The sequence below is a fragment of the Pollicipes pollicipes genome, unplaced genomic scaffold, assembly GCF_011947565.3.
Source record: "Pollicipes pollicipes isolate AB1234 unplaced genomic scaffold, Ppol_2.1 Scaffold_3447;HRSCAF=4054_pilon_pilon_pilon, whole genome shotgun sequence".
In the NCBI taxonomy this organism is placed as follows: Eukaryota; Metazoa; Arthropoda; class Thecostraca; order Pollicipedomorpha; family Pollicipedidae; genus Pollicipes; species Pollicipes pollicipes.
The window spans coordinates 596256-618808 of NW_023596297.1; the positions used below are offsets into that span (position 1 = coordinate 596256).

The following is a 22553-nucleotide window of genomic DNA, read 5'->3' on the forward strand; positions in this document are numbered from 1 at the left end:
GGCGTCGCGCCGAGCGCCGCCCCGCTCCCGCATCCCGGTGCGTCAGGCGTCGCTGGAGACGCCTCGCTCGCAGCGGTCCGTCAGTCATGCCGCCTACGAGCTGGAAGCGTCGCAGTCGCAGGGCACGCCTCGCTCGCGCATCCCGGTGCGTCAGGCGTCGCCGTGCTCGCAGGGCACGCCTCGCTCGCCGCGGTCCCCCAGCTATGCCGCTTACGAGCTGGAGCTGGAGGAGCAACGGGCGAGGGCCGGCCGGCGGGCGACGCCGCCGCCGCCGCCGCGGTCCGGCCGCGTCGACCAGCAGCGGACCAGCCGGCCGGCGCGGCAGGCGCGGCCAGGCGGCGGGAGGCAACCGCCTGGGCGGCCGCATCCCTGGCCACCGCCGCAAGGCGAGCCCGTGCCGGACATCGCGGAGGCGCGGAGGCGGGCGGCGGTGGCGGCGCGGCGGCCGGTCAGCGCTCCAATCTCGCCGCGCGCCGGCAGGACGGCCGGCCGCCGGCCGCCAGCGCGGCCCCCCTGGCCGGCGGGCCGTCGACACGCCGCGCTCCGAGCGTAGCTCGTCCAGCAGCGGCGCCGCCGTCGCCACCGCCGGCACTGTCTGCACGCTCGGCTACAGCGAGGTGGAGCTGCTGCAGGCGCGGCTGGTGCGGCGGCGGCTGAGCGACGGGCGACCGCTGCGGCTGGCGCCGGACGGCGACGGCGGCTTCGACGGCGGCCGGGCGGTGGTGCGCCGCCTGCAGCCGACCTCGGTGCAGACGCAGACGGACGAGTTCGCGCACATCAGCAGCCTGCTGCAGCTCGACCTGTACCCGTGCGAGCCGGCCGGTGGCGCCCCTGAGCCGAGCGACCGGTGACGCACAGCGGGCAAGCGGCTACGGCGCCTGGGCAAGACGAGACGGCGGCGCACATTGAACCAGAGGATGGCGAGCGGCGGCGCACGGCGTACATCGCACGTCGGGGACACGCAGTGGGACTGGCAGCCGCTGAGGTAATAACGGTGGCGCATATTGGATGGCAGCCAGTCAATAGCGCCCTGGCGACAATATTCTGCGGAATGTGGCCCGCCCACGACGCATACTGTAGGATCATAGTGTGCCCAAAAGCCCACAGGTCGGAAAGGTGCTTCTGCGCGCGGGGCACGGTGGGCCAGGGTGCCAGAATAAGCGGCCAACTGGGAGGCAGGTTCAAAGGGGTGAGGGCAGACGTTTGCGAGGGAATCGTGTAATTCAATGCGATATAATGAGCTGAAAGGCAGGGTAAGGCGCATGTAGTCTTTTTGGTCTCGCTCTAGTTTCGAACTGGTACAGCCAAAGGCCGTGACACCGCTTTGCATTCGAGGTGTCCAATATCTAGCTTTCAAATAAACTAGCGACAAAGAATATCTAGTGAGCTTAAAATGATCCGACAGCGACAACCCCAAAATCACAAGCGGCAGACGACACGATTGGAGAAAACAAAACAAGAGGTGGATCTTAAGGTTGTGTTTCCCTCGCGTCATAATCGAAAGCTTTTGCTACTTCCTTCAAACAAAGTCAGACCTGCCCGAGACACCCCGCTGCAGTAGTGGGTTCAACACAAAACGACGCGCGGACGCCAGGCTATCCCTGCGGCTCTGTCAGCGCGTTGGCGTCGAACACCACATCAGCCTGTTCAGTGTTGGCTCACAGTCCGTGGGTGCGCGGCGCACCATCATTCTCCCAGTCAGCCAGAGAGGGGAGAGATGGGGGGGGGGGGGGGGGGGGGGTGCAGGGGGGGGGGGTCGAGGGGGGGGGGGGGGGGGGGGGGGGGGGGGGGGGGAGGGAGGGTGGCAGAGCGGGCGGAGCCGTCGCCGTCCAGGTCGGCGAGGGAGGGGAGGAGGGAGGACGGGGGGGGGGGGGGGGGGAGAGGGTGCTGCAGAAGCGTGCACCGCCCCACCAGCGGGAGCGTACCGTCACCGTCCGGGTCAGCTTCCTCGTCCACCTCGTCGAGCGCCTGTCGGATGCAGACGGCCGGATCGAGCAGCCGGTACACGCGGCACATGCGCTCCTGGCCTGTGTTCTTGACCACCCACTGGGCGCGCGTCGCATCCGGGAACATGGCGCGATGCGGCACCTGGCAGCAGCGCCAGACCCGCATCACCGGCCGCCCAGCTCTGCTTGGCTTGGCTTGGCCGGCCACCGTACGTCAGCCGGTGTGCTTGTCTGAGGCGACGAATGCATGAGAGAACAACAAAATAGTGAATTATTTTTACAAGCGCGAAAGGTCCTGGGTTCCCTTTTTTCGGCATTTTAGTTGGGAGTTGTTATTCTGGATATAACCGACCGTCAATATGCAAGGAGGCACTGATTGAACGATTTCACTTGTTGAACGAATTATCAAGCAAGCATTGCCTATATGGACGAAACTCGATGTTGAAATGAGCACAGCCTAAAACTTCGAGCGTTGTCAACATAGACAATGCTCGTTTCACAATCCCGTTTAACCGGTGCTTCCTGGCATGTTGTTGGTCGACTGTTGCTGAAATGAAAACTCCCACTACCAAAACACAGAAAGCAGTTCTGGCATCAGGGGTGCGTAATGTGTGCTTCTTTGCGCCGACGTCATAGCGATGAGCCAGATTGCTGACTGAACAATGCGCATACATATACACAGATTATGCGATAAATCTCACCATCTCCCATTTGATGAACCTCTGAAACTCTGACATCTTGGCCACCTTCTTGAGAGCCGTTACCGAGTCGAACTGTTTGTTGAACTCGGAGATCAGCATGCTGGAAGAACATCATTAAAATGAAACCACGAGAAAAGGCTAACGAAAGTTATACTTGGGCTTCAAAACCTTACCGGCGGCAGAGAACAGGAACACAGTAAGATCAGTGTACACCATATAGGAACACTCAGCATGATATCTATGGGCTCACAAACATCGCTGATTCCGCCTGAAAGGCAAATCAAGCGTTGCGTCCTGTTCCCCAACAGAGTTTACCCACGGTGGTGCCCCCAAAGACGGCCGCTTGGTCAGGTCACCCGAACAAACGGTCGGGTCAGATCATCAAAGATTGGGTCAGGTCACCAAGGGCCGGGTCAGGTCATACAAGATTGGGTCAGGTCACCAAAGGCCGGGTCAGGTCACACAAGATGGGCCAGGTTATCAAGGGTCGGTCAGGTTATCAAAGTTCGGGTCAGATCAGCTTTTCCTTAAAAATCGAGCAGCTTGCTTAAGCTGCACTGAGTCTGAACGCTGACTGACATCAACACCGATCTGCATCCACACCGATCGCGAGCCGGACGTCCGCCTCCCAACTCTGATCACGCATCACACACCCCGGCCAGGCGGTACTGCCCCACTCGTCGGCCACTAGGGCGTGTCTCCCAGAGAGCGCCCGGCCGGCGCCCCACCACACCAGGCGACTCTCCCCGCCGACGCACGTGTAGCTGGGCTGCTGGCGCAGGACGTCGGCCGCGTGCTCGATCATGACCTGGTACTTCGGCCGGAACTCGCGGAAGAAGCGCGGCATGTGGTACAGCCGGCCCTGGCAGTTTTTCCCGTTCGAGCCGCGCATACAGAACCCCTGCCGAGCGCGGCGAACGGCACGTCACGTCACCGACGGTGGCGGCAAACGGCGCGTCGCGTCACCGGGGGCAGCGGCAAACGGCACGTTACGTCACCGACGGCAACGACAAACGGCGCGTCACGTCACCGACGGCAGCGACAAACGGCGCGTTACGTCACCGACGACAGCGATAAACGGCGACGCGTGTAACGGTGGCGTGCGGTCGCTGTGACTAGGGTTCAAATACGTGGTAAACGGCTGGCTCTTCAAGGCCTGGGTAAGACGACTGTTCTACCTGCGACTTGAAGTGGGCTTAAATGCTCAATGGGTACACTTTTCCTGTTTGGCGAAAATGTTTGCCATAGCTGCACGAATGTGATGCTCTGCCGTTTTCCTTGTGGTAAACGCAAGTTGACATCAGAATTTGCGCAGATTTACATGGAAATTAGCGCAATTTTATATAGAGTTTGGCACTGAGTATGTGAAATTGCATTTCAGCATCGAACTGTTACAATTCGACAACGTCCATACTCAATACCAATGGGTCAAACTTAATTTGCGTGTATATCACATCATAACATAAACACCACCCCCTTCGCGCAGGCGCACCCCACCTAGCCCATCTCCCACCCCACCTGTTTGGTGATGAGCCGGTACTCGAGCAGCCTTCTTGCGCAGTAGTAGAGGGTTTTTGGAGCGGCTTCCTTGAGTACGCCCAGACCGAGCGTGCCGACCGTGACCTCGCCGTGGAAGCGGGACCGGGCCTGCGAGCACGACCCGGGTCAGCGCAGCAGACACCAGCCACGGCCGCAGGTCCCGGCACGGTGACGTCACAAGCGCACGACGCAAAGTGTCGCGAGCCGCGCGCCTGCCGCGGCGCAGCACCAGAAACACCCGCGTCAAAACCGCCGGGCGTGGGCTCACTGCGCTGGTGTAATGCGGCACGCAGGCGTCACCAGGGCGGGGTGTCGCGAACCCGCGTCTAGCCGCGCGCAGCAACCGAACACGCCGCGTCAACCGCCGGGCGCGGGCTCACTGCGCTGGTGTAACACACGGCACGCAGGCGGCACCAGGGGCGGGGTTGTAGCGAGCCCGGCCTGCCGCGGCCGCAGCACCGGAACACGGCCGCGTCAAAAACCTAGCCGGGCTCGGGCTCACTGCGCTGGTGTAACACGACACGCAGGCGGCACCAGCGCGGGTGTCGGACCGCAGTGACGTCACACAACCGCGCATGAGCGTGCCGCAATGCCGATGGGAGCTGCCATTCCAGCGGGATCCACCAGTCGCTCAGTTGGGGTGCGAGTCTCTGGGTCAAGCCGTGACGGCGGCTCGACACACCACCAGTCGACAGCAGGGGGACAAAACAACGCGCAGCACGCCAGCGCAGGGGCACAGGAATCCGTGCGTCGCGCGAGAACGGACGGCGGCGGCCGGCCACCCACCGATGCGCTCGATCAGCACGAACTGGCTGAGGTTGAGCTCCGTCTCCACGTCCATCGAGTGGATGGGGCACGAGGGCGGCGTTCCTGCGTCGCTGCGAGGCCACGGCCACCAAGCGGCGCGGCCCGAACCTGGAGGCACGCCGCGGCGCCATGCGCCAGCCGTGAGCGAGGGTCGGGGCGCGGATACATCAGCTGGCGACACACCGCCACTCGTGAAAAGGAGACGTAGGGAAAAAGGAAACCGCCACGTCGCGACAGGAATGAGAGAGGGTTAGGCGGATGCGGGTGCGGGTGCGAGCTAGCGGGGTGCGAGCTAGCGGGTGCTCCCGTATCGTGCCGACTGGTGAGGGAGGGTCTGGGTGGTGCCAGAACGCAGCGGACGATGGTGGTGGCAGGTCAGATAGCCTAGTGTACAGGCGCAATAGCCAAGAACACACCGAAAGTGACCACTCGCCAGCAGACTGATTGGAAACAGTCAACTCTATACAACATCATCAGCAAATGCAGAGGGCCTGAGTCAACCTAAGGGGGGGGGGACCAAATATACCTCCCCTGATATCTGAATGTTCTCCAGCTCGCACTACATCGGCGCCACCACAGAAGGTGTATCCCTGACCCCCCCCCCCGCCGTTGACCTGGTCACCTCTCGACAGACATCAGACGCACCTCCTGCGCGGCCTGGTCCAGCGTGAGCGCGGCCACCTCCTCCGTAACCAGTAACCGCTCCCGGTACGTGGCGCACGAGCCGCGCACCCCGTTTTCCGTGTCGTCCACGGCCTCGAACGGGTACGGGTCGGGGCGGCACGGTGCTCTGCCGGCGGTGTTACACGGTCAGGCTCGGGCGAGGCGCTAAACGGGTGCGCAGCGGACGGCAATGGTGCTCTGCCGGCGGTGTTACACCGGTCAGGCTCGGGCGAGGCGCTAAACGGGTACGGGTCGGGCGGCATGGTGCTCTGCCGGCGGTGTTACACGGTCAGGCTCGGGCGAGGCGCCAAACGGGTGCGGAGCGGACGGCATGGTGCTCTGCCGGCGGTGCTCCACGGTCAGGCTCGGGCGAGGCACTGAACGGGGTGTTCCGGCGCCAGGCAGGAGCAACCCGCAGTGTGGTGTTCTGCCGTTATGCTCGCCTTGCTTTGAACATGTACTCTGGGCAGCCAAAGTGTTTCTATGCGGGTGTGATTACTTGTAGATATTACTTAGCAGCGAAATGTGCTCTGTGCAATACACAGACAGTTGACTTCACAGATCATAAAAATGCCACTGAACTTACCGGTTCCACGACAATACCGTAGTCTTGATCAAGATGTTCGAATCGGTTGAAGGGAACATAGTCGGGTCTGTCCTTTGGCAGCTGATAGAAATCAATGTCTGAACAGCACTTGATCACTTTCCAGATAAATCTTTTGCTCGCATCATCAATTTTTAGCAAGAAGTTTGGCTGATTGGAAAGCCGAATCCACAATGCTGTGAACAAAAACTTGTGTTACACACAGGGTGTTACACAAGATGTTGCAGGACGACTATAGCTATACCAGAGCATCAGTGAAGTATGCAATGAGCACGGCCTTCAGAAAATAAGACATCTATTATGTTTGAATAACTAAAATTATAATAACAATAATTATACCAATTGAACTGCTGCGCACATTCTAAGTAAAACGAAACATGTCTCTGTTGTATACGCAACATGACGGCGGACCAATACAAAAACACAATGCAGACTGGGAACCACAAAAGTTCCTGCATAGCTAATATGCATAACTTACTTGGAAGAGTGATCCCATCTAGGCCTTCTAGAGCTATTTCATCCAGGGTAACAGCGCAGTAGTCCAGGGAATCCAGACTTGACCGTGTCATGCTCGTCATGATGGACTGCTCCTTTGGCATCCGACCACCTGCACCATGGAGCAGGGTCGATGAGGCAGGTTGCTACATGAGTCCAACACTGAAGCCAGACACAGTCAATTCTCCAGCAAGGACACATACACAAGACATTTTGTCACTCATTCATAGCCAGTCAAACCCTCTAAAGAGAGTACCATTTCTCAAGGGACACAAAAACGTCCTTTGTCCCTCCATAACACAAGATCATGTGGCTGGCTGCAGCCTATGACAGGTGATTGATAACAACATGACAATGATCAGGGGCTTACACATTTTCAATCCAAGCAACAGACACAAATGCATTCTCTGTGAACCAAGTGAAACATTTTGGCATGGTACCCATAGGAACTTGCAAACCAATTTTGGACATTTCTCACAAACCACATGTGAGACAGGTTGTGAAACAGGTAGGAAGACATTGCTGTCATCTAAAGGCATAAATTCCTAAGTTTCTGAAAATGAAGTTATTCAAATAATTTGATGCAACTCAGAGAACTGCACATTGCAATGTTATGAAAGAAACATAAAAAACTGTGTTTGATAGTCTCCAAATTTCATTTTCTAGGCACATAAGCATGTTTAATCTGCCAAAATCTACAAAACACCTACATGGATGGACAATTATATCATAATGGTATAATAAAGCAAACTGTCCTGGACAATCTACCTAATGGCTCTTCAGCTTTTTGCCTTTGGATGGCAGACTGGGGTCTACATCTACACCTCTACATCTATTTGAGTCCTGCCAGGTACTGCATGCCCCAAACCATACTGGATGCCTGATTTATTAGTGAGTCAAGCAATCAATGGTGTGGCAATCCTGAGTGGTGGTACCTCTGCAGCAGTCTTTTTTAGTATTTATTTTCATGTAATGCTTTAAAAGGAGTGTTCCACATTTCTGTGGCACTTTGAATTAAAATAGCCATCTTAAACACCTTTTGGTGCAGTTTACAGCACCACCCTTCTTAAGACCTAGCCTCCTACTTTCTAACCTACACACCAGGAAATATAGGGAGATCATTTTGGGAAGTGTTTTTCAAGTTCACCTTAGCATTCATGATGTCCTTATAACGTCATTTGAATCCGGCCTGTTCACAGGCCGTGCGGCGATCACCGCCAAGACGTTCATATTTGGCATTCAGGAGCACAATATACAGATATAACAGTTGTCAATTGGGTCTCAATCAATGTTGCGCGAGGCTTGTCATCCCTTTAAGGTCAATGCTAAGTTTTAAGACAAGTGGCTGCTGCCATCCCTCCCCTCCTTCCCTGTCTTTGTAACTGTGCATCCCCAGCCACCCTTGCCTGCTGTTGACACCTCTGACAAGGCAATGCAGCGCAGTACCTGGTGACTCACCTCCACACTCTGGGGTTATCATTGTGTTTTAAGTGTGCATTATCTGTGCATCCTCATGTCATACATCCCAAACTTGCCAAACTGCAGCATACATGCAACTACTGGGGTAGTTAATCTGGATAATGTGTGAGATGTCCCAGCCTAGATCCCCCTTCCCAGACAGCTCTCTAGGATAGCCAGTATGCAGTCAGCACAGTCAGAACGTGCCCTAGTGACAGGGCCCCATCCAGCATGGAGGATGGGGCAGCTGCTGCACCAGTGACAGGACCCCATCAGGTGCGATGGACAATGGGGCAGCTGCTGCACCAGTGACAGGACCCCATCAGGTGCGATGGAGGATGGGGTGGCTGCTGCCCCAGTGACAGGACCCCACCAGGTGCGATGGAGGGTGGGGTGGATGCTGCACCAGCGACATGACCCCACCAGGTGTGATGGAGGGTGGGGTGGATGCTGCACCAGCGACATGACCCCACCAGGTGTGATGGAGGGTGGGGCGGATGCTGCACCAGTGACAGGACCCCACCAGGTGTGATGGAGGGTGGGGTGGATGCTGCACCAGCGACATGACCCCACCAGGTGTGATGGAGGGTGGGGGCGGATGCTGCACCAGTGACAGGACCCCACCAGGTGTGATGGAGGGTGGGGGCGGATGCTGCACCAGTGACAGGACCCCATCAGGTGTGATGGAGGGTGGGGTGGCTGCTGCCCCCAGTGACAGGACCCCACCAGGTGCGATGGAGGGTGGGGTGGATGCTGCACCAGCGACATGACCCCACCAGGTGTGATGGAGGGTGGGGTGGATGCTGCACCAGCGACATGACCCCACCAGGTGTGATGGAGGGTGGGGCGGATGCTGCACCAGTGACAGGACCCCATCAAGTGTGATCGAGGATGGGGCTGATGCTGCCCCAGTGACAGAGCCCCATCAATGCAGCTGTGAGCAGCTGCTGCCAGCCCGCCGCATGTGCACCACTGACAGATCCATCTGGTTATACTCCAGCTGGGGGCCAGCACCCCCACAGGATGGTAGCAGTTGGCCTTGGCCAGTGGACCCTGCAGTGGACCTATGCAGCCACCTGGCAGACCCACGCCAGGGCCAAAGTTAGCTGGCAGCGGATTGGGGCCATTGTGAGTATTTGCCAGCCACATTAGTATTGTGACTGTCAGTCATACTTCAGCAAGCAGACCTTCAGTGCATAGTACCTGCTAGTTGTTACCAAGAGAGGATGGGCAGCAGCCTTCTCACAGAGAAAAAGAGAGGCAGATGACAAGAAGTTGTCATCAAGTTATTCTGAGTGCTTGGCTGGAATAACAGGTCTTTCACACCTGAAAAGCAAGGTTTAATGATAAGTGATGTTATACCTTGCATTGCTAACACCATCCATTTTGATAACCAAATTTTAAGGACATCCTAATTCTACAGTCCCTGTTACAAACCTGAGGTTAAACTCATTTTGATACTGGGCATGCCGCATAACAGAGTGTCATTTAACCAAGCTGCCCCACTCTGAGTGTGAGACAACCATCCAAGAGGGATTTATTCAAACAAGTATCTTGCCTTGGACATGAGGATACTTATGCTGGCTGTTAAACAGGGGCTTGGCACATAGTTTTTGCAATCAGATGTGGATCAAAAGCCTTCTGCACTTGAGTCTCAGGGCCCAAGTGCATATCAGTGAACAACAAATGGTTGTAAACTCATGTCACCTATGATTGCTGTCCTGTGACAAACATAAGATGTGCTAATATTTTGGCCTTCCAGGAACCTGGAGGTTTTTTAAGTCTTTTTTTGTGACCACATTCAGATGAGCTGACTATACCACATACAAATACTATGACAGAAAATAGACAAAAAGGCAGACCAGTTCCAGCCCATAATAGCTTAGCAGTTGATCACATTCATAGCAAGTTAACATTTACACCAACATACTTTCTTATGCACTTGCGCACACCGAGACTTTGGAAGTTTTCAGCGCATGACATGTTGTCTAGTTTTGATATCCTGGGGAGAGCGAGGGTGCTCCCCCCATCTGATTCATGTGCTCATGCCAACTCCATTAACCCAAAAAGGTCATATCATAGCCATGCTACAGCACTTTTACAAAAGGGGCAGTAAACATGTCCACCTTGATGTCTACAATTTTGAAGATCTAAATTGGCACCATGTGCCAGGTCAGACAATACAAACTTATTTCTGCAAAGCAGTGGATAGCAAAGTTCCTACAGATAGCAGAGAGCACATTTTTTCGGACGCTGTAAATTAGATATAAGGCCTGCTCCGAACATGTCGACTGGTTTACTACCCTATACAGACTGCGCTAGGTTGCTACAGACTGTTTGCCCGGTGTTCTCCAGGACGCCGCTCGCTTTTAAGGATTGCAGTACTGCTGCAGCACTAATATTTCCTTGAGAACAAGACAGAATCAACTCACAATTTAAGGATCTTATTTAAAAAAAAACCAGGCCAATTACACTCTGGTTTTTACATATTCCCGGGCAAATTAGTGACCTTCACGCCCACCCGCAGCACCCCTGCCATACATCCTGCTGTAAATAAACACGGGTCATTGAATGTTGCGCAACTTATCCAGGTGTGGGGGGTGCACAAAACATGCAGCTAATGATGACGTCATTGCTTCCGATAAAAACAACGCCGCCATCAACATTATTGCTGTGAATGAATGAAATTCGACTATAAAGGTGACCAATACTTTTCAACCGCACATTTCACAGATTACCACCTCCAACTACTCTCTTGAAACCGACGACCAGGACCTGAGCGGACGATACTGACAGTGAGGTTGGCTGCTCCGGTGGTGTAGGAGAGGACGCAACCACACAGGGCAGCAACCGCAGTTCTTCCAGGTAGGAAACAGCATCCACAACAACGACGTCACTGTAGCCTCATGTATTTGCATATTATCTCTTACACGTCCTTGCATGTTAAATTACTCATTGTGCTGTGCACGGCTATATTAGGTGGCTGATGCTTATGATTTGACTTCGCTTAAATTAATCAGGATTACGGCCATCAGAAACAGACAGAAGTAAAAAATAAAATTGACAATTAGCTCTGCAGTACAAAGCAAGGCGAATATGCGATCTGCTACGGCCTTGACATAATGAACAAAGCATCTTTAAACGAAGACGAAATCCGCGCCACTTTATGGTAGTGATCGCGCGCCCGCCGTGCGTGGCGGGGAAGTACCGGGGCGCTGCGTATTTTTGTGTGATGTGGCTTCACTTTCAATCAAATGTCAAAGTTTAACCTTTGAGTGGGTACCTGATTGCCTGAAAACATCTTACATGGGCTAGGTGAGACCATTGTGTTATTCTTTTTTGCTATGGAGGCGCAGGATCCCGGCAATTTAAACTTCATTTGTCTAGCTTAACTTCCTCTTCATTTGCATTAACCAATCTTTGATGCAGTTGTAAGTCAAAGACACCAGCGCATACATTTTGTAACGGTAAAATAGCAAGTGACATGCGCATGCTATCAAAATGCTGGGGGCTGTCGTTGGTGAATGCCAGTCAGCAAGAAATTGTCCACTGCGCAGAACGGTTGTGTGGCGTCGGCGCGCTGGATGCCTGGGGCACGCGTGCACCGATCTCAGGCTCGACTCATCACAAAAATTTGCTAGTCTTGCAAACTGATTTTCTTTCAAAACATGTTTTAAACATATTTTTACCAGAAGTTTCCTTGCCAAGATCATAATTCTGTGAAACATTGGGCCTAAGCACTCAAATTAGTGTTGCCTGTGCATCAAATTCCAGGTCATCAAATTTAAGGTGTGCATGTGCTGAACTGATGACCAGAATCTTGGTGCTGTGCTGGTAATGTTTGACATAACCTTTATTTTTCAGTAATGGTGTTAGTCAGTTTGTGTTTTGATAATACCTCAAGAATAGGTGGTGTAGGTGTACTTTCCTACCTAACATTAGAAAAAAATCATTGCACACCATTTGTCATGTTAAGGCGGCACATATCGTAAATAATCTCAAAACAGGTAGAATCATGCTCCTGCCTTCGAATTTCAACAACCTCGATGGCGGGCTCCCGAGCGCCGCGCGCACCGCACCGCCTGGATTCCCCAGCGCCGTTTCTGCGTTGCCGTTGCGTAAATACAATATTTCTGCTTACCAGGAACTCTACAAAATGTACGGGACCAAAGTAAACCATTCGTCGTGTTTAAGGCAGAACATATCGAAAATAATTTCAAAACAGATAGAATCATGCTCCTACCCTCGAATTTTAATAAGTACGATAGCTAGCTCCCGAGCGCCGCACGCACCGCACCGCACCGCCTCGACTCCCAAGCGCTGTTTCTGCGTTGTTGCGAAAGCACAATATTTCTGCTTATCAAGAACCATAAAACATGTACGGGACCAAGGTAGCAATAATAAAGCAACCAAAATCGTTCCTTATCGAGTTTAGGTACATTTATGAAACACACAGGCCAGAATAGTCCAGGACATAACCTTACCTAACCTAACCTAACCTAACCTAACCTAACCTAACCTAGCCTAGCCCAGCCCAGCCCAGCCCAGCCCAGCCCAGCCCAGCCCAGCCCAGCCCACAGCCCAGCCCAGCCCACAGCCCAGCCCACAGCCCAGCCCAGCCCAGCCCAGCCCAGCCCAGCCCAGCCCAGCCCAGCCCAGCCCAGCCAGCCCAGCCTAACCTAACCTAACCTAACCTAACCTAACCTAACTGAGAATAGACCAGAACCTAAGCTGAGCTAATCTAAGCTAACCTAACCTAACCTAACCTAACCTAACCAAACCTAACCTAACTAACCTAACCTAACCTAACCTAACCTAACCTAACCTAACCTAACCTAACCTAACCTAACCTAACCTAACCTAACCTAACCTAACCTAACCTAACCTCGCCACCCTATATCCCCTTCAACCCAGCATCCCATTGGCATCCATGTTCTATGCCATATATAGGTGCCATACAGTGAGCTTTTATTTAGCTGCCATGTTCTCATTTTGCTTTACATTTCCCACCCAATCCCCCTGCAACCCATGGTCCCGTTGGCGTCGAGGATGAAATTTCATGGATTCTTGTTACCTTGGCCCGGTACATTTTTATGGTTCTTTATGCTGCTTGATGCGCAGTAATGTTGTGACCCGCGCAGTAATGGCGCCGGTGTCGCGAGTGCTGTGTGTGCGGCGCCCGGGAGCTCGCCATCGTAATTATAAAAAATTGAAGGTTAGATCATGAATCTACCTGTTTTGTGATTATTTACGATATGTCCTGCCTTAAACACGACGAATGGTTTACCTTGGTCCCGTACATTTTGTAGAATTCTTGGTAAGCAGAAATATTGTATTTACGCAACGGCAACGCAGAAACGGCGCTGGGGAGTCCAGGCGGTGCGGTGCGCGCGGCGCTCGGGAGCCCGCCATCGAAGTTATTGAAATTCAAAGGTAGGAGCATGATTCTACCTGTTTTGAGATTATTTACGATATGTCCTGCCTTAAACACGACGAATGGTGTACAATTATTTTTTCTAACGTTAGGTAGGAAAGTACACCCTGACCGAATAGGGTTATGTTAATATGTGATAACTCAAATCAAGTTGTTTTGCTGCCATTACTGGTATGAAGGTTGAGATTTTATCAGGGTATAAGTGTGTACTGCTTCCAATTTTAGCAGCTTGTCAGAATTGATTTGGTTGGATTATTGAGGGTGCCATAAGGTGGGCTGTAATATACAAAACTAGTGACATTGTAGAAAATGTTCAAAATATTCTGGTAACCAATTTTGGGAAGCAGGCAGAAATAATTCTAGCTGGATTTGTCTTAAATGGGCCAATTGTCATCCTGTTTCATTCGGGGCAGGATACTGTCTCTCCCAAATATATTGATACACTGACCAGGGTTTGAAGACCAGCCCCTACAACATTGAAAGTTTTCATGCTCATGGTTTTCATAGAAGCACTTCTCTGTCTTAAATGATCTGCAATGTGAGGATCCATGTGTGGGTCAGTTTTCAAATAATCCTTCATCAGGTTGGAATGCTTTTGTGACATTGATGCACTGTGACTGTAGCTGGTATGTGCTAAACCCAGGCCAGGCCAAACTGGGTGAAATTTCCAAATAATTGCACTGCAAAAATTTGAGGGAATTTTTCATGAAATTACCTTTGTAATGTCCTGAGTCCTTATGTTATCAACTCTCTACACACTGGAGCTGCCAGCTTTCTATGTGCCATATGCTGAACTCTGACACTGAAATTGTTTCAGGATGCCATTGGTTCCCCTTGTTAGGTTAAGAGTAACATGTATTTTTTGCAGTCTGGTGGTTGGGTTATGATGAGATATGGTATATGGCAAAGAGGTCTGCTTGCCTTTCAGTGGATACAAAGTGTAGTAAAGCATTTTATCAAGGAAAGCAAAAAGCTGTGCCAGAGCGAAGTCATTAAATGCAAGGGAGCATACTGTTTTCAGTTGCTATCTTATTATTTTTATCCCGGAAATCAATTGTTGATAAATGTCATTGCCCCACTAACACCACAAAGCTAACAGACAGACACTTTCTGCCACAGGCCACTTTTGCCTGCTGGGGGCAGCATATCTCCACTGCCTCAACAGCCATGCAGCAATGGGGTGCCGTCGCTGGAGGACGTCTGCTGCCACTCGCTGCTGCAATTCTCATCCACCACCAAGGGGGTGCTGCAGGATCCGCTGCCGGGACGCATACGCACCTGCCTGGTGCGCCGCATCATCCTGGAGGGGCGTGTCACCTCCCTGGTGGCGGCGCTCTCCACGTGGCCGGAGCACACGCTGACCGTGGGCGACCTGTGCTGCCGCGACCCGATCCTCTTCGGCCACAACCCCAGCCTGGAGACGCGCCAGATGGTGCCGCAGCTAGCTGGAGGCACAGCCTGGATGGCGTACGGTCTGGCCTGTCCAGCCTGTGCGGCGAAGAGCAGCGCTCGCTGCCCGGTGCCTTTCTTGTGTGCCCGCTACCTGGAGGTGGTCGTGAACAACCGGCACGCACGGCTGCGCCACCTCGACCTCACTTTCTATGGCTTGGTCAGCCTGCCGGACATGGTGCCCGTGATGGATGCGCTGGAGGCGCTGTACCAGCGCGACATGCGCGCCGGCCTCGCGTTTCACCGAGCCGTGCGTCATGTCGGTAAGCGTGGCGTTCTCGTCGGCGTGCTCGTCGCGCGAGCCGCTGGAGGCTTCCGCCAAGCGACTGGCGCGCCTGCTGCAGCTGCAGGCGCTGCGCACCACGCGCTGCCAGCTGCGCGTGGCCGGTCTCCACTCGGAGACGGTCGACGGCGACAAGACGCCCGCGCCGCCTGCTGAAGCTTCTCGCGCGCCATCGCTGCCCGCTGCACCTGCTGCTGGCACACGGGCCGGGCGAGTGGTGGCGCAGCAGCCACATGGAGACGCTCAGCAGCTTCCCGCGGCTGCGGCTGCTCGGCGCCGGCGCGTGCAGCTGGACGCGCAGGCCGCCCGCCGCCCAGCACGCCGGCCGAGGTGCCCAAGCAGCGGGTGGCCCGCGGCCTGTCACTGATGGGCTGCGCGCCGGCCGTGGCGGGCCGCCTGATGACCGCGTTCCGACCGCCGGCGCGGCTGCGCTCCCTCTCCGTCTCCTCCAACCTGCTGTGCGTGCTGGGGCCGGCCAAGCTGGTCGGCCTGCGCCGGCTTACGCTCGGCCTCGGTCACGGCGCTGTCGCTGAGCGTGCCGGCGACGTGGAGCGTCTGCTGCGCGCGCTCGGCACGTACAGCGAACCTGGAGCTGCTGATGGTCGACGAACCGCTCGACGAGGAGCACGTGACGCTGCTGGCTGCCGCGCTGCCGCGGCTGACGGCACTGCAGTTCGCGCGGCTGCCGGCCGACCTGCCGGAGCCATTGCCGGCGCTGGTGAAGCTGTGTACCGCCGCACAGCGGCTGCCGGAGCTTGGTGGCGCTGCACGTGGAGCTGCTGCCACTGGAGGTGGTCGGGCCGGACGATCCGCCCGGCCGCGACTTGCGGAAGCTGGTCGACCAGCTACGCGTGCTGCTCGGGGCGCCGGCGCTCAGCGATGTGTGCCTCTACCTGACCGAGTCGGTGCCGGGCGAGTTTGACTCACGCGAGAGGCTGCTGCTGTGAGCTCGAGGACGGAACGCTCGCTCCGCGCGGCGCACTCATCAGCCGACCCAGCCCGGTAGCGTCACCGTTTGGACGGCGCCAGGGGGCTCCAGGCAGCGCCGGGAAAGCTGGACTTCCCGCAGTGACGCAGCGAACTTCTGTGGCGGTTGGCCTTCCCTGTAAGTGGCGGCGTCTCGCTGACGAGCAGTCATTTCATCGAAGGTTACCCTCATGTTGGGCGATGCCTTCAGCACCTGACTGCAGTTATAATAATCATGCCAAACACTATCCCGCCAGGGAAGTTGTACAATGTTTGTCTAACGTAGATGGGAACCTGCATGTATATTTTGGGCGACACCGATTTAACCCGTGTCCGTGTGTAAAGGATCTTTCATCAGGGCGCCACGTGTGTTCATGTATTGCATCTCAGGAGCTTGTGTGTCGCTGTGACATGCTGTCTGGTGGAGAAGGAGCGGGTGTTTACGTTGTCCGGCAGAGATCTCATCTAGAGGGCGAGACGTAGGCAGGGACAGCATTTTGCTCCCTTGCGAATCTACTACGGAAAGCTCATCTGTCCAGGTCTTTCGTCCTCCAGGATGTCCGTCCCACTCTCCGCGTGCTATTGTGAGGTGCGCAAAAGCTGTTGCGCCATGTTTATGAAAAGTAGCTTTATGACGTTACCAAAGCGCTTGGATCCGAGCAGCTACATTTTATGACCACGCGGAAGTGTCTATTGTAGTTCACGTTCGATTCATGCATGTGCAGACACATCTGTGCGGGTTGTAAGTAGTGCCTTTCAGGCTGTGCTTGTCAGCGGAGGTCGTAGATTGCGGAGTCTTGACAGTACTCCGCTGGGCCGAGGTATGTTACCACAGTGTTGCTCTGCTGGCTGCACTGTGTAACTTGTACAACTGTTAACCGGGTATTCAATGCAGGTGGTGTTTTGCCACGTTTGACCATTGGCTTGGTTGAAACCTGCGTGTTGCTGACATTCACATATGCTGTGAAGTGTGTATATTTTTCAATACAGTGGAACTGAAAGGGTACGTTCCCGGATATTTTCCCTGTTGTAGGGCCGCAGGGAGCTTCAGCGTGGTCCCGCAGATATCAGCAGTCTCTTTAGGCGTGCAGGCTCGCGCCTCCAGCCCTGACTCGTGTGACCTCTGTACCACTCTGAAACAGGGCTGGATGTCCCGCGACCATGGATGGTGGGTCGGAGATAAGGGCATCGTGGATCAACACCATATTTGATGAGTGGAATGCCGGAGGTCGCACGGCGTAAAGGTGGCACGGGCACTTAACAGAACTCTTTCCCGTTCATGGATGGGACTGACTTGAAGCCCTCTCAAAATACAAAATAAGATTTGGCTGGAATAGAGAACTACACAGTCCAAATGAAGTGCAACGGGTTGAACGGGCAAACTTTCAACTTGTGACGCAAACTGTGCGCACATGGACAACGCTTTGTATCCCTTTCACAGGGCCTCGTTTTCCGAAGTTTCCGGTGTGTATATCGCCTCCTCTCCCCTAACATTTTACCAAAATGGCTAAAAAGACAAAACAAGTGAACGTAACCACCCATATTTGGGGGCCAATGCTACCCTCGTCTCCTCCTCCTTGCCCTCGTTCGTTTTCACTTAGCTTCACCCACATACGTGTGGGGTGCCTTTGGCGCTGTGGGAAGTTGCCCGCCTGGCAAACCAAAGATACTGGTCCGATTCCCCGCGGTGCCCACCCTTCCTGCTGAGGTGAGAGGCAGTCAACACCTACATCCTCAGTAGCGGGAGCCTCGTAAAGCACTAATGATGCACTGATAGGATGGACACAACTAAGCGTAACGTCTCGCTGTGACGCATGCCAATGTCGACACCACATTTCAAATGAGACCGAAGGCCGAGCAAGTCTACTGGTATCAGAAATGCCGTCTTCGACTGAAATGGTCGGGCGCGGCCCGGATCAGCCCAGTTAGGCCTTCACGCTGGCTATAATGTGATGTCTTTGTAGCCGCAGTTGCAGCCTGATGAATATTTCCACCAGGTAAGGCAACTTATGTTGAAGTCAGATGTCGCACGCTTAACTTTTAAAGCTACGTGGCGTAATTTTTAGGCCTTTGCTCGGTGGCTGTTTAATTGGGAGTGGCCTTCCTGCGATTTAGCAGTTCGAGCAAAGAAAAGCATTCTACATTCAACTAACCGAAGAAACGTGGAATTTGTTTCTAGCCCAAAAGGCTCGACATTACCACTCGCAACAGGGACAGGATTTGACCTGGTGTCGTAGCGATGTGGGACAAACACAGTTTGGCAGTCGAGAGAATGGGTAGTCGTGCCAGCGGAACGCATCGATGGGTACAGCGATCCACACACCCAACAGCTAACTCAAAATTTTCCCGCTTTGAGGAGCGTTGTTAAGAATTTGTGTCGCATTTCGGCAGTCGGAGCGGATGACATCAAGCCAATTGCATTATTTAGATAAATGCATCGTTTACAAATGGCAGTGCAACAGATCTCCTCTGCGACACTATGCTTCGCCGCGAAGCTGCCAGTGGCACATTTGCTGAAACCTGTGTCGAATGTAAGATGCTATCACCTTATGCACTACTGTCAATTTGTTTCCTTCTGGTCGGGGCCTCTGCTTCCCCCTACCCATGAGGGCCAAACTCCCCCCCCCCCCTCACGGTGGGTTTACCCCCCCAACCTTTTGGAGATTTAGTACAGCAAAACATTTAAAATGCGAACTGAAAATTATACTTAGATTTAAGAGAGCTTCTTAAAGATTTTCGCAGGTTAAAGGAATGCGGGAAATGAACACTGCTATGTCCTGTCCAGTTAAATACAGCTGACTGAGCTAGCCCCAGTTTTGTGCCATATTTTTTCTCGCGCTGATGCCATAGTTTCTTGAATATTGTCTTTTTTTGCTGTATGCTGCGTGGTTTTTATTACAAGATTCATGTCCTGGTCTAGTTTTGTTGTGGAATATCATTCAGCGATGTTTTAGCTTCTACAGCCCGCAATAGGTTCCATTATTCTGCCTCGAAATCTTGTCGGTGAATCATCAGCGAATGCAAGCAAAGTGATCGCATATTAGCGCACCAAAAACGTGACAAATTTGCTAACCGTCAATTTAAAATTCTTCAGATGTACCTACTTCCATTTCAACGAGCATTTTCAATGAAACAGTTGCAAAAACCTGACGACTGATACTACGTAACAACACCGATACCGGTAATCGTGCAACAGCGGCGACGACCAAACAAGCGCAAGCCGTGCCAGGACATCCTGTAGTAACAGTAGCCCACATCAGCTAACACTCTGTACTATCAAAGCTGTCTACGTGGAATAACATTTAAAACCGCATGACATCGGTTCTATCTGCTACATTGGCCTCATGTCGATGACCAAAACCTAGCTGTGACCGTCACGCCGAACAAAATCATGATGTTCGTGGGCGGTGTGAAGTCGAGGTCGAGGCAGAGCGAGAAAGACGTGGTGGAGCAGGGATGTGGTCTCCCATTCAGCTGTTTCCTATTCAGTTGTTTCAGTTTCAGTTGCTTCCTATTCACGTATTATTTGCCCCACCAACGCAATGCACACGTAACTGAATCGTCAGAAGCGCACAGCCAGCCGGTGCGAACCGACGCCGAGACATTCCGTGGCACATCGGGACGACGAGGCTGGGAAGCCCACTCTGCGTTATCCGTAATATCGGCAGTGGTAAGGGAACCATCACCAACAAAGCTGCCAGATGAGCTGTTCAGGCTAGGTCAGCGAAGATTTCGCTGACAATCGAGTAGGAGACCTCTGACAATGTATTGGCAGCGACTCCGTTGGGTTACGAGACTGTTGAGTTTGTTTGTTTTGTTTGTTGAGTGTTTGTGAGGCTGCCTTACCTACGACCTGTCGCAGAATCCGAACTTAGAGTCCACCAAGGTGCCGATGAACACCAGCGGCGTTTGTGGTAGCAATGGGATACGCTTCTTATTGCCAGGGTCTGCCTACCACTTCTAATACCAGTGGAACTGCACATTACCAACAGCAGGTTTGCCTTTGTGATGCCGCCATGGAAGTGGCAGGCATCACTTGTGGGGCGGATCTTTAGCCTGGCCTTATTAGGGCTAACTTCAAACCGATGCTCGGGTCATTCCCGTAGGGCCTAAGCGGAAGAGAACTGGTGCGTCATCAGCTTTTAAACGCATTCTACATCGCGTGCCCCCGATGTCTCGAGACGCGCCGGGCGCCGCATCAGTCATTGGCTGAAGACGGCAAGTCTGAGCATTCCAGATAGCGTTTTCAAGCCAAGGATTTCGGCCAGGTAGCGCTGATGGGACTATTTCAGCTATAAAAGGCATTTGACTGTGCCGATCACTATCTGACAGCAGAATTATGACTCAACGGCGCGTGAAACCCGTAACACAACACACCGATTACCTCTCGCGCCATTCACAGCCAGTTGGATGTTAGATCTCGGGCAGCAATACTCGCCCTAATACCCGCAGTGTATACCGGTTTTCGTCCACGGATCCCACTCTCAGTATATTCAGAACGAGAGTGATCGTCATGTAGGTGCCAGCGCAGCTCAAGCGTTACACGGTTGACTGCCAAGCACTTGACACAGGAGGCCCTCGGAAATCTGAACGAACTTGTAGAAGTCATGGAGGAATCCCCTGCATTGCTGCACAACTGGCTCGCATACAACGGGATTAACGGGAACCTATCAAAGACCCGCATTGCAACTAGTTGTTTGGAACCTGTCCGTGTATTAGAAGCCTTTCCCTCGGGGCGGCCCTACTTTGACTGACTTATCACCACAGACAGAGATATGCAGCAAGCCGGGTGTATTTTTCATGAAACCTTGTTATAGACATCACGCCACCATATGATTTGACTGAAATGCACAGGTATTCTAGTTGCGCTATTATATTATCGTCATCTGATGCCAAAGAGCATTATGCAATCAAACATTGCTGTCGCTTCTTCTGTCTTCTGCCGAATGTATTCTACTGGCACCACTGTTGCAGGTGCAGCTGGGGCTGCATATGTACTGCTGCTTTTCCGACCGCTTGCAGTGGACCTTCAAAACCATTATCATTTGCTTTTAGCTTTTCGGAGCTGCTTTTCGCCTAGAGGCACAACAGTTTGAAACAGTGTCCCTGAAATTACAGCAGGTTTGTAGTGCATGTTTGTTGAAAACGGGCGACGAAAAAAAGCATTTCAAGCATCAAAGCCAAAAGCAACTGGGGGGGCAACTGCCTGACCGCAGATGCCAGGAGAGAGGTTGTGGACAATTGCCTTAAATGATGGACGGAAGAATGTTTTATGTTAGGTTGTACCTCAACTATAACGCAGATGCCTTCTTGATGACATTTTGTACTGCTGAGAATGTGCGTGTGAATGGGTCGGTAAAAGTCACATAAATTTGGAAAAACTTGTTCTTGTGAATGCTTTACAAAATATTAGTAGTTACCTGAGGACATGATGGTACATTGTGCAAAACATATCTCAATCGGCAAGAGGGAGGTGCACCTAAGCCCCTACTGCTTCACAAAACTGGTGCGTTGAACCATTCACGGTTAGACTCTCCCTCACCCGATTCACTCGCTACCCACGACGCTTTAATCCATACCCATCCGCTACCCATACCTCGTCAGTTATGCCCTCCGTCACTCGCCCGTTGGCATTGTTGAACATGAAGACATGAACTTGACACCGATGAATATCTAAGAACAGCAACATTTGATTAGATTATGGGGGATGCGTCCTCTGCACCGGATAACACCGCACCCACAGAGGCCTGATATTTGAACAGGATTGTGCTTGTTAAACGAGAGCCACGTATCATTAAGTCCGATGTCGTACGCGCAACACGGGAGACGAACGGTAGTCCCAACGAAGACCAAGCGCAGCATAGCAATGAATTAGTGCTGGACAAAACTATCTGCGCTGTTTCAGTTTGTCGTTAGTTTATCGTTCTCAGAGGCGTATGTGTGTCTTTGTCTTACAACTTTATAAATCGTGTCTTTGTCCGCATTGTGCCTGCATATCTTTGTCTAACAATTTCACATTGATCCCGTCTAGATCTCATTCTCGTGCCCATTTTAGTCCGGGCTGCTGACAATGGTTATTTTGTCGCTCCTCAGCTGCTTTGTTCTGTCCTAATTTGCTTCACAGGATCAAAGGGAACCAGCCCGGCTGTCGCAGGAGGCAGGGCGGTGAAGAAGCGTCGCAAAATGGATGCCGCCGAGCTTACCATTT

The 22553-nt window shown here is 53.2% G+C and overlaps 1 protein-coding gene across 1 annotated transcript in view; it reads left to right on the forward strand.

Moving 5' to 3' along the window:
* Nucleotides 1-22553, forward strand: part of LOC119091450 (dachshund homolog 1) — a 146095-nt gene that overhangs the window by 27724 nt on the left and 95818 nt on the right. The window lies entirely within an intron of this gene.